Here is an 18,156-nt window from a genome sequence, read left to right as displayed (position 1 = left end):
TGCAAAGATCCTTTTCCTTTAGCAAAAAAACACAAATCAATAGTCGGGGAAAACTATTTTTAGAAATTCAGTTTGAAAATATTAGAACTACTGACACATCTCCATTCAGAAAGAATACATTCATATTTATGTGGTCAGCCCATTGACGCTAAGCTTTTACCCAGTGAGGTCACACATTTAAATGCTATAGTGAGAGTACTTAGCGTCATCTCTGCTTCTTGGTGGAGCAGTGTGTGGTCAGGCAGTTAGGTCATTTTGTGGCTGCCAGATTAAAAATCACCAGTTTAACCTCCTCCTTCTCCTTCAACCCTCCTCCCAGCATTTCCACATTTCCAGTCTCTCTGTGGGACACAATGTATTGCATGTGAAGGCTTATGGAAAAAGAGCAACAGCATGAGCCAAAGTCTTCAGGTTTGACCTGAGAATCATAATTAAACAAGGAGGATATTTGACTCACTTTAAAGAGATTCGCTCTCGGCTTCTTTCCGGACGGCATGTAATTACCAGGGCAAGCGCTGCTGAAGCTCTGGGAGTGGTCGGGATGTCTTGGCAGAACTCTGGGCAAAATAGCTTTCTGTGTAAGTATGGGTCTGCTCTTGGCCTTGTTTGAAGAGCCACTTACTGATACTACCTCACACAGAAATACACACAGACACATACACACTACGCCACAAATGGCCAGCTGAATTGCCAAGACTTTCCACCTCAAACTAAACATATAAACCTTGACTGTAACATCCCATTACAGTGCATGCCCTCTACAGTGTACAAATGTGACATCAGTCAAAAACCTTTTCTCTCCTGAAGAGCAAGAGCAAAGGTAGGCTTTGAAATAGGTTATAGAAGGGGGTTCCTCAAAAGTCCCTGTTTGTAGCTGACCTGCATCCTCTAATTTCTTTTTGGATGTTTGATTGAAAAGGTAATTTATAGGTGCACTTGTAATTATGGGTCATTTTGAATGTGAGTGCAATTTAAGTTTTGATAAACAAGTTCCTTTCCCTAAGCAGTGTTTATTTCTTTACTTTGATTTGTGTGCTCTGCGCATGGGGTGGGTTGAAATGAGCTTTATGTAACATGTTTGAGTCCTGATGTGCCATGGAAGCCAGGGCTTCATGCAGTTGTTCCACTATTCCCAAAATGAGCACTTTTAAAGTTTTAAAGTTTTAGCACTAAAAGTATGGAACCTCTTACCTGAATAATGACAATAATGATGTGTATCTTGATTATCATCTTCTTAGGGTGAAACTGGATTTGTGGAAATTAAGTAGCATTGAAGCCTTAATTCTGGGAGAACTCCAAATAACAGCAAAAAGCAAAAGAGTTGTTCTTTGGCTGTTTCTGTTAAACAAATAAAACAGAATTCAAGCCAACAGGTCTAATTAAACCCACACTGCTTCTTGCCTACATTCAGCTCAGGACTAAAAGACAAATTGATGTGACACAAATTTACAGCTGTCAGTAAAAATATAAGTAGACAAAAAGTTTTATCATAAAGTAAGTCTCACACACATTAGGACCTGTGTGTGAGAAAAGGACCAGCTGTAGCTCACACCATGTTTTACAATGGCACTCACACAGAGACTTGGATACTGAGTGGGGATACTCTGAGAGGAGGGCAGCATTGAGATCATTCCTAATAGCACATTCAAATTCAATAACATTAAAAACCTTAAAGAACCACTCAAGAGTTTCCACATGCCAAACCTTTTCAAAATTTCAGTTTCACCATTTATGCAAAAATACTCCACCTAACCACCATTTCCAACTAAATCAGTCTGTCATTTGAGGGGAAAAACTTAATGGCAACCATTTTAAATGAGTAAACTATTTGATTTACTATTTAAACTAAAAAGGCACAGGAACATAATTTTCAAACAACGTGTCATAATTATATAATACATTAATTAAAAAACATCAACAACCTCAGACTTCCCACTATGGTTTTTTTGTCACGATAAATACCTTCTTTTACAAGCGTGTGTAAGATGTTATTGGTAATCTTAATTTTCTGGAAGCTGTAATGAACCCTCTCCTTTTCCCCAACCTAAGGCGACTCTGAGGTAAGCACCAACTCCCTGCTCTCCTGCCGTTTTTCTCCCTGGAGCAACAGGAACAAAAAAGGTAAGTATCAACTAGGGGCCTAGTTGTCACCATGGCAACAGATGAAACATGGCAGCAGTTGACTTATAGTGCCAAATTTGTTGCATTACCCCATTGGTTTCCCCTCAAGTGCCATGCTCTATCTGCAGGGAGCCTCCTTCTCAGCAGGAGAGAGAAGGTAAGAAGAAGAGGAGCATGAAAGGGCAGCATCCCTGGACCTTTAGCAAAGCCCTGAACCACCCATCAAGTCTGGTTTTAGGCATATCACCAGCATTGCCCACAGTAAGCATCCCAGCAGGACCTCAACTTTTAGCAGCCTGTAAAAAGAGCCATTTTATTGCACTGTATCTGTTATTTATTTCTCACCCTGTGTAAGAGAATCACAAGCAATTGGCCGATGCAGCTGTTTTTGCCAGCTTCAACCGCAAGATGATTTGCCGCCTGTTTTTGGTCCATTTGTCAGAGAGTGGCTGCTAATTATCGCTGGCTCACTCATTGGTAGGAACAGATCCAAGGAGACACCTGGGTACTGACTGGGCCAGAAACCACCCCCTGCACCCCCCACCCCCCACTAAAACAGTGATCACCAACTGCAGAAAACATGATTAAAGCTCTAGCCTCTTGGGTGTTTTGATGATAGTACAACAAACATTTACACAGGCAGTTTTATTTTAGCAGCAGAGTACAGAATGGGTTGACGTCATAAAGTAGTAAAGTACTGTCAGGTTTACGTGACTATTTTAGTCTTGATATTAAGCCCAGCCATGTTTTGCCTTTTAAGTAAAGACACCTCCATTAGTTCGACCATAGCCTTTGTTATTATTGCTTGCATCTGCTGGAAACCAAATAATGGTGAGTGGTCACATTTCATCAAGCTGCAGGAATCAGGTTTGTAATTTGAACCACACACCTTCTTTGAAATGTGACATCACTTCTTTTAGACTCACATTTGTATTTGCCAGGGGTGAAAGCAGACATCTGGGCAGGGTGTGGGCCAGGGCATAGTTAAACCGACTTTTATTTACATGCCTGTGTTTTGTTTGGGTTTGTGGGCTATTTTTCAAGTTGTTTTTGCATGACAGACCCAGTAATCACTAAGCTTAAACAGGAATACTGAAGTGAGATCTACAAAATCTAGTGGAATGCTGGTTTCAACAACAGACGGGCAGACCCACATTTATACATTAAATCCTCTAGCACAACTAAACCTGGCCCTAATAACAGTGAAACCCTGACTTTGTCACTTAATCCAACGACATTACCACATCCTACTGCTGCATGACCCAGAGGCCATACTGTTGCCTTATGAAGCCAGAGCTGTCCAGACCAGGCCGTTGAGGGGAAGCGCTATCTCGCAGCTGTTAGCTGAGAACTCTAAGGTCTTCCTGCATAAATTTCACTGATATCACCTCTATCAGAGGCCCATAAAGCTGATTTATTATAAATACAGCTCTCTTGTGTTTACTGCATGCATTCTTGTGCCTGCAACATCTTCGAAATGAGCACTTGCAGGTGCTCAGTGTCTTTCTTAGTGGGGCAGACTGAGTAAGAACTACACACAGAAAAAAATAACCTACGGGATCTGCATGGAAGGACAACCAAAGCAAAAGAGAGAGACAGAGAGACAGACAGAGAGAGAAAGAAAGAAAGAAAGAAAGAAAGAAAGAAAGAAAGAAAGAAAGAAAGAAAGAAAGAAAGATTAAAGTGGCGAGGAGTGGAGAGATAAATAAGGAAGGATAAAAGATAGAGGGTGTTCAAAAGTGAGAATAAAGGAAAAGGGAGAGAAAGAGAGAGAGATAAATTAAGGCACAGGGGTAAGAAAACATGGCAGCCATCACCCTGGTGATTAAGCTGAAGCAGAGTTGATAAGGATAATGTGCAACGTGTTATGTTACTTTGATCGCCTCATATTCACAGTCCACTGAATAAGTCTTAGGACGGCGATGGTGCTGTGTGTGCACGTGTGTGTCTGGGGTACAAGTAAATCACAAACATTCAGACTTCAGAACAGTTTAAGGAAACATTGCTGCTTCTGAACTCATTAGAAGTTTAAAAAGTTTCCCCAATACATCCATTATTTCAAGTTAATTATTACATTTTGTTTAATATTATAGTTCTGTACTATATCTAATTATCCAACACTATCTCAGAACTGCTCTATTTCAAGTGCTGCCATCCTTTGCAAAGATGAATAACTGGGAATCGTTTGATGTCTTTCCAGAATAAGGCAATAAAAGATGCCCAAATACAAAGTCAAAAATCATAAGAGCATCAGTTCATATCAACTGGCTATCAATTCTTTTCTGAATAACAATATCACATACAAACTGGGAGGAGAGGTTAAAGAGGTCTTGGCATGGTGTTTAAAAAACATTAAGCAGTTAAGCAACAACAAAAGGCAGAACAGAGAAAAAAGGGAAATACAAGAAATTCCAGAAATGTGAGGGAGCTGGTTGGTGTAGATACAGAAGGAGATTTGACCAAACCCAACAACAGGCTTTATAGCTGATGATGATGATACTGTGGGAGTGTGTGTGTGTGTGTGTGTGTGTGTGTGTGTGTGTGTGTGTGTGTGTGTGTGTGTGTGTGTGTGTGTGTGTGTGTGTGTGTGTGTTTGAAATAGAGAGAGACAGAGAGAGAGAGAGAGAGAGAGAGAGAGAGAGACAGAGAAAGAGAGAGAGAGAGAGAGAGAGAGAGAGAGAGAGAGAGAGAGAGAGAGAGACAGAGAGAGAGAGAGAGAGAGAGAGATAGAGAGAGACTCTCTGACATTAAAGATGACATTTTACATGATATGATAAACTATCAGTAGCGTGTTACAGCTTTTGAGACGGAACCTTTACAATTTAATTACAATATGATATATTTCCTATTGTTTTCCCCGTAAACATTGTCTAATATGATTTAAGCCTCATTCATTCAAATTTAAGAAGAACTTTATTACAGGCAGGGATGCCCTGGAACAACAACCCTTCCTGAATACCCAGGGCAGATCACCATTCCATTAGAGATAACCAGAACACTAGAACTTGAGGTTTCACTAGGTACTGTGAGGTTCCAACAGATTCTGCTGCACAAAAGTGTCACCCAGATAGTATGATAATTATAAACATGTTAAAATGTGCTTGCATGCTGAGTGTGAGAGAATTTATAAAATATTCTATAGATATAGCTTCAAGCACCAGGTATTAATTCTGAGAGACCTCAAGCCTTACATAAATATTGTGAGACGACCATGAGTTTGTCATCATAGAGAACCTTAACAGTTCTGAGTAAAAGTTAGATTCTTCTCTTTGCAAACCAAGACCTGAAATCCACACAGTGCCATCATTCCACCAAGCCTGCTCTGGGCTGTACATCTTTGTGGTTGTTTCACTCATTGCCTGCACTCAATTAGTTTTCTGGATGTTTGTGGAACAATTTTGTTGGTGCTACAGGCATGGAATAAAAACAGAGAGAGATAAGATGCATCCAAAGAGAGCAGAATCTCAAGTAAAAAAGCAATCTGAAAGTATGTCAGAGAGTTTCTCAGGGACCTGATTTGAGCCAGCCAGGTTGGCTAGACACAAGCTGGACAGTCCCTGGATGACAGAAAGTAAGTGGATTTGTCTGAGGTCTGGGTCACCATGAGGGCCTCTAGAGGGACAGAATGGCTGAAGACCCTGATAGAGACTCCAGGGGAACGGGCATCCCTCATCACCACTCCACACCCAGGCTGCTGGAGCGCAAAACAATTAGCCAGTGTGTGAACAAGGCCTTGTTTATTGACTTAGTGGAGAGACTTTATTAACCCAGGCTGCGTTGAATGGGAGTCACCTGCTGTTCACACGTAGGCTGTTATTGTGAGTAAGGCTGTAGACGGGAGGGCCCTTATGATGCCCACTAAAGCCTGCTGTTCCTTTGTCCAAACCACCTTCAACTAGCAATAGAATTGTTCAGCCTGCATAGCAACATGGCTCTTATTCAGGGACATTGTGGGATAGACAGTCTCAGACACTTGTCAATGATACAATTATACTAGCTGTCACCAACTTCTGTTAAACTATATTGTGCGTGTCAAATTAGCACTGCTTTGGCATTATTTCCCTCACTTGCTGTAACCAGATTTACAAGCCGCTTGCACATAATTCGTTTGCGATATATGATGTTCAGTAAAGCTATTTCAGGTCTTTCATCTGGTGTAAATGTGTTTCAGTTGTAGCTTTAAATGCAAGGTGACATGTCCAGAGCGGAAAAGGATTCAAGACTCATCCCAGTGAGTGAGATTTCCTCTAAAGTGCATTGTGTCAATAGCTGACTTTCAGCGAGACAGATAAAAACACAACGGCCTGGTTTTTCTCTGCCTCCCAGGGACTAGTGCTGAAGATAACAGCTATTACACCGACAACTGGGAGGCGTGTGGAGATGCGTGGGCTTATCAATGGCTGCCAGTAAACTCAGTGTCTCTGTTTGTGTGTTTCTGTGTGTGTGAGAGCGCTTGTGACCCCATATGTCATTGCTTTGCATGCAACAATGTTTCTTGAAATCTGTGTGTATTTATTTGAAACTTGAACAGGAAATTAGGTTATTGGAAACCAAGAAAAAACTTCAGGCAAACGTTCACAAATATTCATGCTGTGCACATTTACCCCTTAATCTGAATTAAACCCAGTTTAAATGCCAGAATATAAAAGATGATATTCTGTTTGGCCAACATATTTTCACTCAATTAATTTAGTGTCGTTTAGTGTAATTATTACGCATGTTCTTACATGCTCACTGTCCTGTAACATTTGTGTTAGATGTAAGCCCACTGAGAAGGTTTCAGTCTTCTGATATTTTTTTTTTTGTCAAGAATCTTAAAGAGTAATAGCTGTGAAAAAGTAACTCTTGAGAAATGTTGTAAGATGATGTCTACCTTATAATGTAAACCAGAGTTGCACAAAGTAGTCAAAGTTGGCCATGCTGACTTTTGATTTTGACTGACATGCCAAACACAAGACGTGGATAATATGGGGAAAATTCACTAGTCTTTATTTCTAATTTAACATAATATTTGTTGGTTTTATTTAAAGCTGTATTAAAAATGTAAATTTAAACTACATATAGAGAATATAAATTATTTAAACTTTTGTATTGTACATGCGTATCTCAAGAGTGCAGGTACAGCATGCTTTGTGACACTCAGCGAACAGTTAATTATGGAGATATAGAGGCAGTCGCACACAGGAAAGAAAAAAAAAATTCTACTGTTTTGAAAGAATACAATATTCGCCACTATTATAATATAAAACATTCCTCAGCTTTCTCAAAATATGGTGGTGAGAACATTTACTTTTTTGAAACATTTACTTTCGGTTCTCTGCCCTCAATCAAGTTTGATTTTTGGCCCTTCAAAGGAAAAAGTTTGGGCACCTCTGTTGTGAATGTTCTTATTATTTTGTAATGTAATGTAAGTATGCAATTAACTGTTTTTTTTGTTTCAGACACTCTACATTATAGGCTCCCAGTCTACCACTGCCTTGACCTGGATAAAGTGTTTACTGAAGATGAAAGATGACTAACAATCATGCAAATCAGTCACTGTAAGTAAGCAACCTTAATTAGACTTTATACAATAGAGAAAACATGGGACATAACACTGTTAAAAGACAGACAGCTAATATTTTCTTATATCCAAACATCTGCTTAACCCCTGCATGTATAACAGCTGTGTGTAAGAATCTACAAAGGCTTGTTAGAGTAAAAAAATAAAATAGACTTTGCATGGTGTGCCATTGCAGAATCTAAACAGATATCATTACTGAAGCCCTTACTGTTTTTTTCCTCTGTGATCTGTTTAATCTAAAAGGAGAGAGAATGAAATGGTTTCTGTGGTGCCTTTCAAGAGAAAGGCCTTTGAGAATGAAGTGGACTAGGTTAGGGAACAGGCAACAGGCCAGATTCCAGAGCTAACGTATAATCAGCTTAGGACATGTATAATTATATCTGAGACGTGAAAGAACAGAAGGGAGTGAGAAAGGAGGAAGCGGGAAAGAGATACACAGTAGCAGTAGAACCAATGCTGCTTAATATTTGTTTTCTCTACAGAAAATGAAAAATGTTTATGACTAAATGATGGATAGGTGGTTTAGAAGTGCATAACGTCTACTATGTATGGAGTTTTTCCATTGCAGCCAGTTAAACATGTATCTCATAGAAACGACACACACACGCGCACACACGCGCACGCACACAGACGCACGCACGCACGCACACACACACACACACACACACACACACACACACACACACACACACACACACATATTTAGTCTTACCATCCTTGACAGGACTTTCCATTATCAAAATAAAAAAGCTAAGTATTCGCAGTTCTACACTTTATTATAACTCTAACCTTAATCTCAATGTTCAGGAAAAAACCTTTTTTATTTTTATTTTTGTTTAACATCCTGTGTCAAACCTGTAAAATATTCCTTTTCGTTGAGAAGACATTCTGGCAATTGAACCCCATGCCCCTTCCCCCACCACTACCACTATCACCACCACACACACACCTTGCATGCATAGATCTCTCCACCAGCCCACAGGCATACAGAGAGTTTACGGTGGTTAAGGTGGTTAAACATTCTGTCCTTTAATTCAGCTATATTGGCTGTTGCCTGTTCAAATACTCTACTGCATTTATAACTGACTAATTAGCTCTGCCTGTGGTCACCAACAACTCCAGTGGTCTTTTCCTAAGAAGAAACTGATTTCAGCTCCAGCTCTGAAAACCAAATGATTCCCAGAATGACTTGTGTGTAATTGGAATGAACTTGCTGACTTGGTAAATGACCGCAGCCATAAATACCTGTTTTCCTTTGCATCACCTGTGCAAAGATCGTGGCCAAACCTCTGATTCTCACCGGGCAAACTCTCTCTATTTTCCTCTTTACCACAACTTCAAGCTGGCCTGATGTCACACTATTTTCATAAATACGCTGTGTGTATTTTCACTGTTTTTCCTCAAAAACATTTTATTGCATTGGAAAATACTTAATTCATAAAAAAGGTGCCCACCCTAAATTTAACTCTGAACCCCACATTCAGGCATCTGCACTAGACAGGCTCTTTCTCCAAATCGCCTGATGGATCACAGGTAGAGAGTGTGCGTGTGTGTGTGTGTGTGTGTGTGTGTGGTGTGTGTGTGTGTGTGTGTGTGTGTGTGTGTGTGTGTGTGTGTGTGTGTGTGTGTGTGTGTGTGTGTGTGTGTCTGTGTGTGTGTGTCTGTGTGTTTGTGTGTGTGTGTGGGTTGTGTGTGTGTGTGTGTGTGTGTGTGTGTGTGTGTGTGTGTGTGTGTGTGTTTATGTGTGTGTTTATGTGTGTGTTTATGTGTGTGTGTGTGTGTGTGTGTGTGTGTGTGTGTGTGTGTGTGTGTGTGTGTGTCAGACAGGGTCGGGAGAAGGAACGTTAATCACACCTCTGCTGTCAACAACAAAAAGACAGCCTCCTTCAGCACCAAGGCTATAAAACTTTCTGAGAAGGTGTTAAAGGAAAATGCAGCAAAACTGATGGCGTTTTATGTGAGAAGGGGAGGGAAGAGGAACAGCATTTTGAGTTATAGTGCGCTAATTACACAGCATAACCATAGTCCAGCACCTTGTTTTTTTTCTTAAAATGTCAAATGTCTAGTAGTTTATTTATAGAGTTTCTCTTTATAGGACACCGGGTATTTGGAGTCTTCCATGAAAAGGTTACTGTAGTTATTCTATCTTTTTAGGTACATACACTAAAGAGACGAGTGTGAGAAGAAGTGTGCTGTGTGAAGACGCAGATGGAAGCTGGCATGTTTAGTGTAGCACTATAATGAGGGCTGTAGTCTGGCCAGTATCACTGAGTTCATTTACCCTTAGTGGCTGTTCAAGCCAGTGAGATGTTCTCCCACCCTCTTCTTTTTCCCTGTTTTGGCCAGTACAAATGTGTTGTTTCAAGCTTCAGTGACAGAAACTCAAGACTTTCATGGAGTGACCAGACCACGACCTTTTCCTGGGTTATGTTTCGGAGGAAAGAACACATCTTGAATTTTTCCTACAAAAGAAAACATCATTGGGACTTGAGATTCTCTCGCACTGTTCTTTAATGTCCACACTGCAGAGATCACAGCCATTCCTTTGCCATTCCAACCTTATTCCTGTCATACAACCCCCAGGCCTACAACCTTCTAACCTCTCACTGTCTTTCTCTCACTTGCTATTTCCCTCTCACACAAGCCATTTTTACTCACTTCAAGGCTTATACCAAGGTCTTAAATAAAATAAAACAAAAGATAATTTATCTCTTTCTCCACTGTGATATCATTTCTGAAAAGCCATCATTCTCCCATTTTTTCTTTACCTCTCTTTGAATCCAATGCCAAGAATGAAAAGGCATGTCTTCAGCAACAATTACACAAAGCAGCTGGGCAGTTACTTTACCTCTTTTAAAATAACAATATGTCACAAATATGTCCAGATTTACATCTCTATTCATAACCAGAGTCCACAGTTCCTCCTACTTCTCCTGTAAGCTAAACAGATTTCTCAAACAGCTTATTGAGGCAGTGTTTTACAGTGCTTTAGTGGCATGGAATAAATAAAAGAGGAAGCTGATGGGCTGTAGTGAGCCTGGGGCAGGAAGTGACATAAAGGGAATGACTCTGAGCAGCAGTTGTTTTGAATCTGGTAAATTCTTCTCAGGAACAAAAATGAGAGAGCAAAGAAGAAAAAAATGTAATTTGATTAAGGTAATTGCCCACAGCAGCATTTGCAATTCTAAACAAGTTTCATCCCCCAGCCTCCGATGTAAACACTGTGTGCCCTTCGACCTGTGAAGTAAACATCTGTTACGAGATAAGTTTTCACCCTCACTGGCAGAGTGGCTGACATGACATTCATAAACACAATTTGATCTTAAAAGCAACATCCGGTAAATGACCTCCACACCCCCCCGACCCCTCCTTCCATCTCTGCCTTTTGCAAGCACTAGTGTAACATACCACAAGAGCCCTACAAAACATCTAAACTCACATTTACTGAATATTACCTAATGAACAAATAAGCCTGAATGAAACCATAGCCTAGCTTGCATGCTTTAGAAAAGTGCATAAATGCATATATGTATGCATAGTTTGCATTGTTGTGTCATTTTGCATTTATTTTGCATATACAGCATTCAGCTCTGCAGATATCTGGTTCACCAGTAGGTGTAGCCACATGCAGCACACAAACTGACACTGACCCCCTATTGAGAGAACAACCCTGGCTCAGGAATATATTCAGAGCCCTACCTTATAAAACCAACGAGTGATGTAGCAGAAGCAAAGCAAAGTAGACTCAAACAAATGCGAATAAAGCAAATTAATATGCACAAAATCATATGCCAGGAGATAACAGCTGAGTTTTCTAAAGTCAAAAAGAATCTAAAAACAAAGAGATTCAGACAGGCTGAAGAGGTGGCTGAGCAAAGGTGAGGCAAAGACGATGGGCTGCAGAGAGGCCCTCGCTGACCAGACCACCGCTGAGAAAAGGGGCAGCCTGTCAAGACATACGACTTCCTATTTCACTCTGATTATCCCCTAGAGGCCCTCCGAGAGCCCTATAAAAACCTTCTCATTAAGAAGAGTCACTTTATTGGATCTTAATGAGTCTAGGCTAGAGAGACAGAAAAAAAGAGAGAGAGAGAGAGAGAGAGAGAGAGAGAGAGAGAGAGAGAGAGAGAGAGAGAGAGAGAGAGAGAGAGAGAGAGAGAGAAAGAAAGAAAGAAAGAAAGAAAGAAAGAAAGAAAAAGAGAGAGAAAGAGAGAGAGAGAGAGAGAGAGAGAGAGAGAGAGAGAGAGAGGGAGAGAGAGAGAGAGAGAGAGAGAGAGAGAGAAAGAAATAAAGAAAGAAAAAGAGAGAGAAAGAGAGAGAGAGAGAGAGAGAGAGAGAGAGAGAAAGAAATAAAGAAAGAAAAAGAGAGAGAAAGAGAGAGAGAGAGAGAGAGAGAGAGAGAGAGAGAGAGAGAGAGAGAGAGAGAGAGAGAGCATGTGTTCTTGTTTACCAGTGTAGTGAATGTGTTGTGAAATATGTTAGCCAGTACTTGATGAGAACTAGATCTGAAGTGTAAAATTGTATTATTATTATTATTGTTGTTATTATTATTATTAATATTAATATCGTCGTCGTCGTCGTCTCCCGCTCATCCGTAAATTATTAATATTATTATTATTATTATTATTATTATTAATATTATTTCTACATTTAATTGGTCTTCAGTCAACACTTAATTCTGGTCATGGTTATGTTGAATCTTATCGAATTAAACACTTGTAAACAAATGTGACAGAAATACATTTAGGGTGGGATGCACATATATATATATATATATATATATATATATATATATATATATATATATATATATATATATATATATATATATATATATATATATATATATATATATATATATATATATATACATATACATATACACACACACACACACACACACACACACAGTAATCCCCGGTTTATCACGGTTATTAGACTGGGATATATATATTTATTAATAAATTTAATTATTTCAACATAAAACAATATGTAAAAACAATTCCCTATACGTTTTTTGGTCTATCATGCTATCCGCGAGAGACTGGGATATATATATATAGTTCTATCAATTGATTCAAATATTTAATTGTGATTAATCACATGATAGTCGTCATTAATCGTAATTTAATCACACAGAGTTTTTAATACTGTAATCAATAGGCCCATATTGATTACAGTATTAAAAACTTTGTGTGATTAAATTACGATTAATGACGACTATTACTGTCTCATTAATATGTGTATATATCATGGACTCTTTGGGATCCTGCTCTATGAATTGCTTTCCAAAGTCTACTGTAATTTGAAGTGACAATGATGTTGTTAGTAAAGGTATAAAACCTTAATCTTATGTATATATACAGTGAGGAAAATAAGTATTTGAACACCCTGCTATTTTGCAAGTTCTCCCACTAAGAAATCATGGAGGGGTCTGAAATTGTCATCGTAGGTGCATATCCACTGTGAGAGACATAATCTAAAAAAAAAAAATCCAGAAATCACAATATATGATTTTTAAACTATTTATTTGTATGATACAGCTGCAAATAAGTATTTGAACACCTGTCTATCAGCTAGAATTCTGACCCTCAAAGACCTGTTAGTCTGCCTTTAAAATGTCCGCCTCCACTACATTTATTATCCTAAATTAGATGCACCTGTTTGAGGTCGTTAGCTGCATAAAGACACCTGTCCACCCCATACAATCAGTAAGAATCCAACTACTAACATGGCCAAGACCAAAGATGTGTCCAAAGACACTAGAGACAAAAATGTACACCTCCACAAGGCTGGAAAGGGCTACAGGGAAATTGCCAAGCAGCTTGGTGAAAAAAGGTCCACTGTTGGAGCAATCATTAGAAAATGGAAGAAGCTAAACATGACTGTCAATCTCCCTCGGACTGGGGCTCCATGCAAGATCTTACTTCGTGGGGTCTCAATGATCCTAAGGAAGGTGAAAAATCAGCCCAGAACTACACAGGAGGAGCTGGTCAATGACCTGAAAAGAGCTGGGACCACCGTTTCCAAGATTACTGTTGGTAATACACTAAGACGTCATGGTTTGCAATCATGCATGGCACGGAAGGTTCCCCTGCTTAAACCAGCACATGTCCAGGCACGTCTTAAGTTTGCCAATGACCATTTGGATGATCCAAAGGAGTCATGGGAGAAGGTCATGTGGTCAGATGAGACCAAAATAGAACTTTTGGGTCATAATTCCACTGAACGTGTTTGAAGGAAGAAGAATGATGAGTACCATCCGAAGAACACCATCCCTACTGTGAAGCATGGGGGTGGTAGCATCATGCTTTGGGGGTGTTTTTCTGCACATGGGACGACTGCACTGTATTAAGGAGAGGATGACCGGGGCCATGTATTGCGAGATTTTGGGGAACAACCTCCTTCCCTCAGTTAGAGCATTAAAGATGGGTCGAGGCTCGGTCTTCCAACATGACAATGACCCGAAGCACACAGCCAGGATAACCAAGGAGTGGCTCTGTAAGAAGCATATCAAGGTTCTGGCGTGGCCTAGCCAGTCTCCAGACCTAAACCCAATAGAGAATCTTTGGAGGGAGCTCAAACTCCGTGTTTCTCAGCGACAGGCCAGAAACCTGACTGATCTAGAGAAGATCTGTGTGGAGGAGTGGGCCAAAATCCCTCCTGCAGTGTGTGCAAACCTGGTGAAAAACTACAGGAAACGTTTGACCTCTATAATTGCAAACAAAGGCTACTGTACCAAATATTAACATTGACTTTCTCAGGTGTTCAAATACTTATTTGCAGTTGTATCATACAAATAAATAGTTATAAAATCATACATTGTGATTTCTGGATTTTTTTTTTTAGATTATGTCTCTCACAGTGGACATGCACATACGATGACGATTTTAGACCCCTCCATGATTTCTAAGTGGGAGAACTTGCAAAATAGCAGGGTGTTCAAATACTTATTTTCCTCACTGTATTATAAACAAAATTATAAACGCAACACTTTTGTTTTTGCCCCATTTTTCATGAGCTGAACTCAAAGATCTAAGACTTTTTCTATTTACACAAGGGGCCTATTTCTCTTTAATATTGTTTACAAATCTGTCTAAATCTGTGTTAGTGAGCACTTCTCCTTTGCCGAAATAATTCATCCACCTCACAGGTGTTTCATATAAAAATGCTGATTAGACAGCATGATTACTCACAATAAAAGGCCACTCTAAAATATGCAGTTTTACTGAATTGGGGGGTCTGGGGGGGAGCATCGAATATGAGCATTTGCCCACTCAAGTCGGTTACGACGACGAACTGCAATCAGGTTGGGACCCTGATGAGGACAACAAGCATGCAGATGAGCTTCCCTGAGATGGTTTCTGACAGTTTGGGCAGAAAATGTTTGGTTATGCAAACCAATTGTTGCAGCAGCTGTCTGGGTGGCTGGTCTTAGACAATCTTGGAGGTGAAGGTGCTGGATTTGGGGGTCCTGGGCTGGTGTGGTTGCACGTGGTCTGCGGTTGTGAGGCTGGTTGGATGTTCGGCCAAATTCTCTAAAACGCATTTGTAGACGGCTTATGGTAGAGAAATGAACATTCAATTCACGGGCAACAGGTCTGGTGGACATTCCTGCAGTCAGCATGCCAATCGCACACTCCCTCAAAACTTGTGACATTTTAGCATTGTGCTGTGTGATAAAACCACATTTTAGAGTGGCCTTTTATCGTGGCCAGCCTCAGGCACACCTGTGCAATAATCATTCTGTCTAATCAGCATCTTGATATGCCACACCTGTAAGGTGGATGGATTATCTCAGCAAAGGACAAGTGCTCACTAAACAGATTATAACAGATTTGTGAACAATATTTGAGAGACATTGGCCTTTTGTGTACATAGAAAAAGTCTTAGATCTTTGAGTTCAGCTCATTAAAAATGGGGGCAAAAACAAAAGTGTTGTGTTTATAATTTTGTTCAGTATATATAAGATCCCAAAACTCCTGGTAATTAATTAAATGGGTTGTCTGTCAGCAAATGCATGGTATCCAAATGACCAAAAGCAATTCTACAGTTGCTTGTATATATAATCAATACACAGTTCCATGTGACCATATTAATCAAGCTCATGCTTTGTTTATTTCCTGCCCATGAAAGCTTTTCATCACATCACTGACATCCATTAAGCATTACCAGAGTAGCTGTTCCTGAAAAGAAACAAAACACTCAGCCAAATATCTAACAGCAAAAAAAAAGACCTTTAACTGCATAAGTGTTAAATGTTTAACTGTGCAAAAGTCAAGGTCTCCCCTTTTGTTTTCAACTAAAAAGCTATTCAGTTATTATTGTTAATCATTTGGTGGGAAACAGTAATGATAGGAACATTTACAGAATTAATGAATTACCAGGCAGCATTTGTTTATTCGTCTTTTTACTATCTAGTCAATAGTCAATATTAGAAACAAAATAATGTTAATTACATTTTCTCTAACTGTATTGTTTATTATTGTTAGCGTTCATAAATCCTACAAATGTCAAATGGCTTATTATAACGAATGAGCTTGATTGAAAACAAATGGCTGGTTTTTAAATTTTTTTACTGTACTATAAATAAAATAAAAGCTGTTGAAAGCCGTTTTATTTCCCACATGATATAAAAATTCTCCTGCTGCACTGACCAGAACCCAATGCCAAAGCTGCATATTATAGAAGGAAAGAAGCTTAAAGCAGCTGCTATGAGACCAAGCAACAAGATCATTAACTGGCAATAGGTCATCATCCAATACAGTCTTGCTGAGCTTTAAATGACATTATATTAATGGTTATATTTATAGTTACAATGTAATTATATGTGTAATTATCTTTTCAATGACTTTACTCCTAATATTTTACATATTTAAGTGGTGAAGGTTTGTGTACTTCTAGTTTAGTGAGCACTATTGATTAGTTTTGCAAATCTATCTTCATGTATACAGTGTTTAGTTTTGTGTATTTATCCACAGTATGTTGTACCAAAGTTCAATGTATGTGTATTTGGATAGAATCACAATATGTCTGACTTGACTAGATTAAATCTAGATGGCGAGTAAGAAAAGAATGTGCTATGGTGTGTGAACTCCAAGAGCAGTAAGCTGAGAACAGTCACCAAAAAAACCACCCACAGCAGCAGAGAAACCTCATGAGCTGTCTTGCATTTGGGCCCATGAAACCTGGCTTCAATAATTTTTGTGTAAAGATGCTGAGTGGAGAATGCCTGGAATGTCCAGCCCTGTTTACAGCCTGGGTTGCTTCACACCTGCAGGTCAGGGGGCTATCACCAGGCTCCCCCTCTACAGCTAAACTCCTCCAGACCCCTCCCCTGCCACCCCACCCCCCTCATTACACCAGGGTCAAACTCAGAGGTGACCTAATTAAAAGCTCATTACATCACAGACAATCTCCATTAGCATGCCAGGTTGGGTTGTTAATCCATTAGAGCTTCAGAGGCCCTCAGACTGCATTCCAGTGCTTCTGCACACACACACATGCTATCTGAGATTTACAGATTTACACACATATATATATCAACAACACTCCCACATCACCCATCACCTGCTTGACAATTCAAAGAGCTCTTTACTATATGCACACACCACGCCTGCATGCACACCTATTACCTACAAGCCTTTGCTCAGGCTGGTTGTTTGGGCAAATCACAGGGGCTGCAAGAGCTTTCACAAGGCTTTCAAAGGTGTAAAGATTATGCACACTCTCATACCTGTTCCACACTAACCTATGTCAAACCTACATTTTTGGAATAGGTCAAGAATGTAAAATTAACATCAGAATTGCTATTCAACCTTAGAAATCTTTGTGTTTTAATGTCAGCAAACACAAATCTACTACATGCCCATCACACAGGTTACAGGCCTCTGACCACCTCCCAAGCCAGGTTTCTCTAGACCATAAACAAATCATGTGCAGGAATGCACTGTTGCAAGTGTAGGGTTAAGGGTTACAAACTCAGTCAAGCAAATAATGTATTGCCTGTACTCTATCTGGGGAACTGTCTCTCTCTCACACACACACACACACACACACACACACACACACACACACACACACACACACACACACACACACACACACACACACACACACACACACACACAGAGCCCACATAGTAACACATGCTGCAATTTGCTTATTGCTATACAGACACGGACAGAACTAAGGGTGTTAGCTATCCGTAAAGACTTTCCCCTCTTCTATTCCTACTATGAAAGGGAGCATTCAAATAAAATTTATTTCCAACTAGGGCAGCCAACACACAAATCTTCAGTGTCAACGAGGTTTGGGATGGTCCTACATATTGGGCCCCTTTTAAAGACTTATGGAGAGAAATGGTGGCAGGTGTGCCTCAGGGTTGTACATGAACAGGCCTCTATAAAAACTACCTGAGTGTTTGGACTGCTGCTTATGTGTAAAGCAAGCTCATGCCATGTTTGTTCTTC

General features: G+C 39.8%; 1 protein-coding gene across 1 annotated transcript in view; it reads left to right on the top strand.

Moving 5' to 3' along the window:
• The first annotated feature begins 446 nt into the window (after positions 1-446).
• LOC310727270 (otoferlin) overlaps positions 447-18,156 on the top strand; it is a 53,594-nt gene continuing 35,884 nt past the window's right edge. Inside the window, exons 1-4 of the mRNA XM_083543530.1 lie at positions 447-578; positions 2,050-2,121; positions 2,250-2,382; positions 7,563-7,661. The gene's annotated coding sequence lies outside the window, so the exon portion shown is untranslated. The remainder of the gene's footprint in view (positions 579-2,049; positions 2,122-2,249; positions 2,383-7,562; positions 7,662-18,156) is intronic.

Source organism: Silurus aristotelis (assembly GCF_946808225.1).
Source record: "Silurus aristotelis genome assembly, chromosome: 6".
In the NCBI taxonomy this organism is placed as follows: domain Eukaryota; kingdom Metazoa; phylum Chordata; class Actinopteri; order Siluriformes; family Siluridae; genus Silurus; species Silurus aristotelis.
The sequence above is the reverse complement of the archived record's forward strand: the minus strand, read 5'-3'. Positions and strand labels throughout refer to the sequence as shown.